Raw genomic sequence first — 6,612 nt, forward strand, 5'->3', positions numbered from 1 at the left:
TCTTTCCTCCTCAGATGTCCTTCTCCACAGGTCCCAGGGAGAGGCAGGCCGGGTGTGCCTGCTGTGCCACGGACAGGGCCAGCTGTGCGTGTTTCTTTGGCAGTGTCTTAGCTGGTTGTTGTGAGTAATAGTGCGGGAAGCAATCAGCAAGTATACTGCCTTAGAACTGCTGCACGTTGTGGGGCCCGAGAGGAAGGGACAGGTGAGAGACACCGGGCTCACAGATGCTGAAGGAGAGAGGCGGGAGGCTGTGCATGGGCAGCTCCGGGCTGGGAGGGGCTCGCATGTGGCCAGCATTCACAGAGCATCTACTCGGTGGGAAGCGCTGTTCTAAGCATTCTAAATGTGTTCTCTCATGAGCAAGAGTCTACTGTTCTTTTTCTCTTAGAAGAAAACAGAAGTACTAAGAGCAAAAGTAATTGAAGATGCAATTGATAGAAAGTGGGGGGTGGGGGCAGTTTTGAACCCAAGCAGTCCGGCTTGAGAATCTGTACTGTTAACCACCAGCTCGTGTCCTTAGAGATGGGCGTAGGGCGGTATCGCTACCCTGCGGACCTGCTTTGCGGAGCGACTTGAACCTGTACGCACGTACATTCTTTCTCTCCCCGTGAGACAAATTTCAAATGCAATCATTCGCTTTGGAGAATGTGCCTGTGTGGGCACTGGAAGATGTGTCTGCCTTGGGGAGAATTTTTCTTTTCAGCTGAAGCCAGGCCCTGGATGTTGACGGGAATGAGAAGTTAGTGGTGTTTTCTGCTCCAGTGGCTGATGAGAAAGGTTCCTCCAAGGGAGCTCGGTTGAGAAGAGAGTCCGCTTCTCTGGATCCCACCAGCTCCACCTGCAGATGCCAACTCTGGGTCCAGTGAATGTGAGGCCAGCTGGATTTCCATGGCAACAGGAACTGGACCCAAGCCACCAAAGGAGGGAGCACGAGCACACAGTGGTGGCTTCTCCAAGTCCTGGACCACAGGGCACACCTGTGGCCTCCAGTGAGCCTGGGAGAACCCCTGAGTGGGCCCTGCGCGTTGACAGAGCCCACTAAACCAACCTTTGGTCCTTGCCTCTCTCCTGTTGGTGTCTTTGTACCCTTTGACCTTGAGCCATGAGTACTCTAGTTCTCTGTTGCCCTGATTTTTCCCAAGTTCTCCACTCTAGCTCTTATAGGAATTTACCCAAGTCCGAAAGGTAGAGCCAAATGTCGGTGGCTATAAGCCTCCGGGTTCCATCAGGTGACGGGGCCTCTGGTACCTTTGATGCAGGCCAAGGACAGCCTCCGAATGCCCCCTTTGTCCCCTTCCAGCCACCGCCCCTGCTCGTGCCCACCTGCCTAGACCCCATCTTTTGCTCTGTTTGCCATCTCGGTGCTTCCTGACTCTGGAGGGGAGAGGAGCCTCTTTCCATTCTGACCCCTTTATGAAAGTCAGAGGCCCCGTAGAGAGGTTTTCTAGGATTCGGAGTCTAACATTGGCCTTGACACACCGGCTGATAGGTCCCTCATCCAGTCTAAGCCAGTCCACCTCTTTCTCTCAATGCTGGAGAGCAGAGCAGGCAGCCAGGCTCCCTTTAGCAAACTGGATTCCTGTGGGAATTGTTCTATTTCTCCTCAGAGCTCAGAGAACCTGCTGCAGAGAGGGTCCCTTTGTAACGCATGTTGGATTGACCACGCCATGCCCACTTGGCCACACATTCCCCTCTGCTCCCCAGGCCCGTGGAGCCAGGCGTGGGCTGGAGTGGGGCCGGTGGAATGCCTGGAATGCCAGCTGCAGTGACAGACCAACGCTCAGATCCCTCAGGGGAGTTTTGGCCAAGGCAGCACTTGGGATGGCTTCTGAGCGGAAGTCTTTGCATTTTTCCCAATTTTAGGCAGAAGTAAAGAATGCCTGCCTTCTCCCAACCACCAGCTGATTCAGGGTCTTGAACTTTTACATTAAAGGGACTACACTCATGGAGTAGGACCTAACAGGCCCCTTTATTGGAGTTCAGGTAAAAGCATTTTGAGTAACCCCTTTTCCCCTCTAGCTTTGCTGTTGGTTACTCCAACGAGAAACGAGGAAAAGGTGCTTCTCAAATAGAGTTCACCTGTAGAAGTTCCTGGATAATAAGGAAGGAAACAGAAACGGCACCGTCTGTGCTTCAGTTCAGGTCTTTGATAAAACTGATCTCTTTGTGGCAGTTTACTTCTGCAGTCTTCAGAGCAGATGTGTAGGATATATTCTGTCATCCTTCTACCTGACAGTAGTAGAAGAAATGTCCTCGGGTGTCTATCCGGCTCTTTATCTTCCCAGCACTCCTGTGGAGACGGGAGGAGCAGCGCTGGCTCCATGGGAGTGAGTTTAGAATGGATTGGGACAAAGAGGGGCTATTTCTTTCTTTCTCTCAATCTCTCTCTCTCACTCAGACACAGGCACACACACGCCCACTGGCCATGAATTTGTGGAGTTCGAGGTCCAGTAAGTTGAGGACATCTGTCCAGACCCTTGGCAGAGTGCACTTCTGCTTTGGGAACTTCCGGGCAGATTTTCGTCAGTAGTTGGTGGGTGGGAGAGAGGGATCGAGAATTTCGCGGTGGGACTTGAGTTTGGAGGCAGGTGGAGTTAGGTGCAAATTTTATGTTTTGGGGGAAAGTATTTGATCTTCTTGACTGTGAGGCAAAGTGGGATTTAAAATATATATTTGCTTTAAATATATATATATACATATATATTTAATAAGCTCTGCAGATTGTATTAATATCAATTTCCTGGTTTTGATATTGTTCTGTAGTTACACGAGATGTTACCTCTGGGAGAAAGTGAGTGAAGGGTCCACAGGATCCTCTCTGTACATTTTTCTTTTTTGCAATTTCCTGTAAATCTATGATTATTTCAAAATAAAAAATCAAAACATATATATTTATATTTGACTAGATGTTAGTGTGGTGTCCTGGATTGGATCCTGGAATAGAAAAAGGACATGAGTAGAAAAACTAGTAAAACCCAAAAAAAGGTCTTTAGCTTAGTTAAAAGTAATATACCAATGTTAATTTCTTAGTTTTGACAAATGTACCATGGTTGTGTAAGATGTTAACATTAAAAGAAACTCGGTGAAGAGTATAATGGAATTCTCTGTACTGTTCTTTGCAACTTTTCTGTAAATCTAAAATTATTCCAAAATAAAAAGGTTATTAAAAATGAAAGTGTGTATATATACGCATTTATGTGTGTATTCTATTTATATTTGAACACCTCTGGGCACCCAAAGCCCTTAAAACATACTCTTTCTTTGGATGAGGCCTCAAATCATGCCCCTGAGGTGAATCAGTAATTAAGGGCCCTTTTAACAAATGAGCTGCAGGACCATTTTGCTCCCTAATTTGGCTGAATGGCCAAAGGGAACTGGACAGAGCTCTTAAAACCCAATAGGAGCCCTGAATTCTGCCCCCTCTGAATTACCCATCAGGGAGAGTTCATCGTCATACAATTCTGTTTTCCAGATCAGAAACTGAAGCATGGATGAGAATTGAGGTAACTAGATCGAGATTTCCTGGAATATTTAAAACCAAATTCTTTTCTGTTTTCCAAGCTTCTGCTTGCAAACATACAAAATAATCTATATAACTATTAAATGTTTAAGAAAAAAAAAGATAGGTTCTTTGCCACTCTTTTCTGGGGCTCTCCTCGTGATCGATGGTTAAAATTGGTGAGTGTGGTGGGGAATCTAGTCAAAATGAAAGTATGGATTCAGCACCTAGTCTGTGCCTTGTACCTGGCAGGGGGCTACCAGGGGCACCCAAGGACTAGTGGGCATCGGGTATTTTGCTGCCCAGCATCCTCTCCTAGCAGCCCTGCCTAGTCCTTGGGGGAACCACTCACCCCACTAGGCGCAGCCTGGGGCTCCCACCAAGGTGCCTGCCCGCCCCTGGGCAGTGTGAGTCACCGTGAGCTAGGTGTGCAGATGAAACATGCTTGCAGTTCGCTGGTCCCACTGCACGCCTTCAAGGTGGGATCCTGTCACTCTTTCCATGTGGGTCCCCCTGGCTCCCTGGTCCCCGTCCTTGCCTTAGCGTTCCTGCCATCCTAGGAGCTGCCTTATTTTCCACTAGACGTCTTTTTTCTTGAGTTCACCAGTCCCATCTGTTGTTTGAAACTCACAAACTAACTGATATGACTACCACTGAGGAGGAGGAGGAGCAGAAAGGATTCTCACTCTTCATCCCATACACCTCTCAATTGTGTCCATCTGCTAGGGCTGGACATTACCTGGGGCCACTTGGGACAAGGCCCTTCATCTTTCTTCGCTGGAACTGGGATTGTCAAAATAAACTGCCAAATATGAAGGCCTTTTACTCATTAGCCAAGAAGTATTTCTGTAGCAGTTGTTCGCGCTGGTGCCACTTTCTCCGTCCCCACGACGCTTGATGTTGCATCGTTCTACAGCAAACATCCTGTGTTAGTCTAGGTTTCATAACACGTGGAAATCAGATTATCTTGTCTCTAAATGAGTAACTGAGGAGTTGTCTTTTTCTATTTGAAGTCAGTCCTGAACATGGAATCCAGGTAGGAGAGGAGAGACGACACAATGTAGAAGCAGTGCAGAAACTGTCTCTCCCATGTCATGATCTGGAAGTTTCCATGAGGCTCAGATCAGAGGGGGCAGACAGCTGATTCAAGGCCCTTGTGATAAGTCAGTGGCTCCTGGTGACATCCCTGTGCCCTGAACATTCTGGCCTTCTTGCTCCTCCCTTTGCTGTTCCCCAGTGGCAAAGCCAGCTTCATGGGTGTGTGACCTGTTCAGTCACATGACCTGCATTCAACAGGGCCTGCATTTGGGCTGCCGCCAAACTGAAATTGGTAATGCTTTTTGAACAAGGACCCCACATTTTCATTTTGCACTGGGCCCCATGAATAATGTAGCCGCTTCTGCCTAACATCCTTCCACAGGCCTCAGGATGCAGGTCACGAGGACTCTGTCATTTCACATAAAACTCATAACCTGGTGTGGGATCAGAACTTGGCTCCCACTTCCCCCAAGAGGGCCTGGCACAGAGCAGGCACTCTGGCAAAAGATGGCAACTCACTCACAGGGAGAGTCAGGATGAATGAGGCTGAGTGGGACCAGAATCCTCCCTCCTGCTGAACCCAGGGCTGCCCGGGGGACACACAAAAATGAGGCTGCCTCTGGTGGTGATCAGAAACTAGTTCGTCAGAATTCAGGGAGGGTTTGTTGGTTTTGTGAATTTTATACATTTGGGGGTTGTGTAGTTTGCTTGGGCTGCCTTAACAAAGTACCACGGACCGGGCCACTTGAACAACAGAAATTTGTTTTCTTGCAGTTCTGGAGGTTGGAGGTCCAAGATCAAGGTGTCGGCAGGGTTGGTTCCTTCTGAGGCCTCTCTCCTTGGCTTACACATGGCTGTCCTCTCCCAGTGTCTTCATACGGTCATCCCTCTGTACATGTCTGTGTCCAAATTCCCTTTGTTTTTTTAAAGATTTTATTTTTCCTTTTTCTCCCCAAAGCCCCCTGGTACGTAGTTGTGTATTTTTAGTTGTGGGTCCTTCTAGTTGTGGCATGTGGGATGCCAGCTCAGCGTGGCTTGATGAGCGGTGCCATGTCGCGCCCAGGATTCAAACCGGCAAAACCCTGGGCCACCGAAGCGGAGCACGCGAACTTAACGACTCAGCCACGGGGCCGGCCCCTCTCCTTTTTATAAGAACACCAGTCACACTGCATGAGGGCCCACTTTAATACCTCATTTTAACGTAATTACTTCTTGAAAGACCCATCTCCAAATACAGCCACATTTTGAGGTGCTGGGGGTTAGAACTTCAACACATGAATTTCTAAGTCCGGGGACGCAATGCAGCCCATCACAGGGATTTTTCTGGACACTTCACAATCAAGCATTAATAGCTTAACAGTATCTTTCCAGTCTGAAAAGCCGAGAAGTTGTCAACTCCAGGGTCTGTTCTCCATCCACAGGAAGAGGGAATGTCAGCTCGGCCGCCAGCAGAATGTGGCTGTGGGTGGTTGCTCAAGGCGTGAGGCGTGGGCTACTTAATGCTGGCTTTCAGAGAGACACAGGAAGAGTGACTGTACAGAGGACGAGAGCCAGCTGCTCCCCATGTCCTGTGGGGCCTGAGTGAGAGGAAATGAGTGTGAGCAGGAGGATGCGGGTCAGAGATGGGAAGAGACCTTCAGGCTGGTGGGGGTCTAAGGCCGAGGTCTTGAGAGCTGGGAGGGTCGTCTGGGGACCCGCACTCAGTACCTGGGGCGTCCAGGAGGCGGTGCCAGGTTCATAACAGTGGTTCCTCAACATCTGGAGCTTCGTAAGCCTTAAGACTCTGATTCCCCCATCTGAGGCAGGGCCTGGGCATCTGTGCACTTAGAAAGCTTCCTCAGGCAGGGTGTGGATGAAACGAGATTGGTCATGAGGCCATAATTATCGAAGCTGGTTGATGGCTCCCTGGGGGTTCATATACTTTTGCTCACCTTTGAAATTTTCTGAAACAAGATAAAAAAAAATAGACAGGGAGAGAGAAAATGGAAAACAAGCTCCCAGGAGGTTCTGATGCCAGCCCTGGTTAGGACAAAGATGAGAGGGAGGAAGCCCTGAAGGCCCCTGTGCTTCCTCTG

The 6,612-nt window shown here is 49.0% G+C and overlaps 1 non-coding gene across 1 annotated transcript; it reads left to right on the forward strand.

The window, feature by feature from the left end:
• The first annotated feature begins 97 nt into the window (after positions 1 to 97).
• MIR34A (microRNA mir-34a) lies at positions 98 to 160 on the forward strand. The gene has a single exon (NR_032803.1). It is a non-coding gene; the product is annotated as a microRNA mir-34a (primary transcript).
• Positions 161 to 6,612: the final 6,452 nt, after the last annotated feature.

Source organism: Equus caballus, chromosome 2, assembly GCF_041296265.1.
Source record: "Equus caballus isolate H_3958 breed thoroughbred chromosome 2, TB-T2T, whole genome shotgun sequence".
Classification (NCBI taxonomy): domain Eukaryota; kingdom Metazoa; phylum Chordata; class Mammalia; order Perissodactyla; family Equidae; genus Equus; species Equus caballus.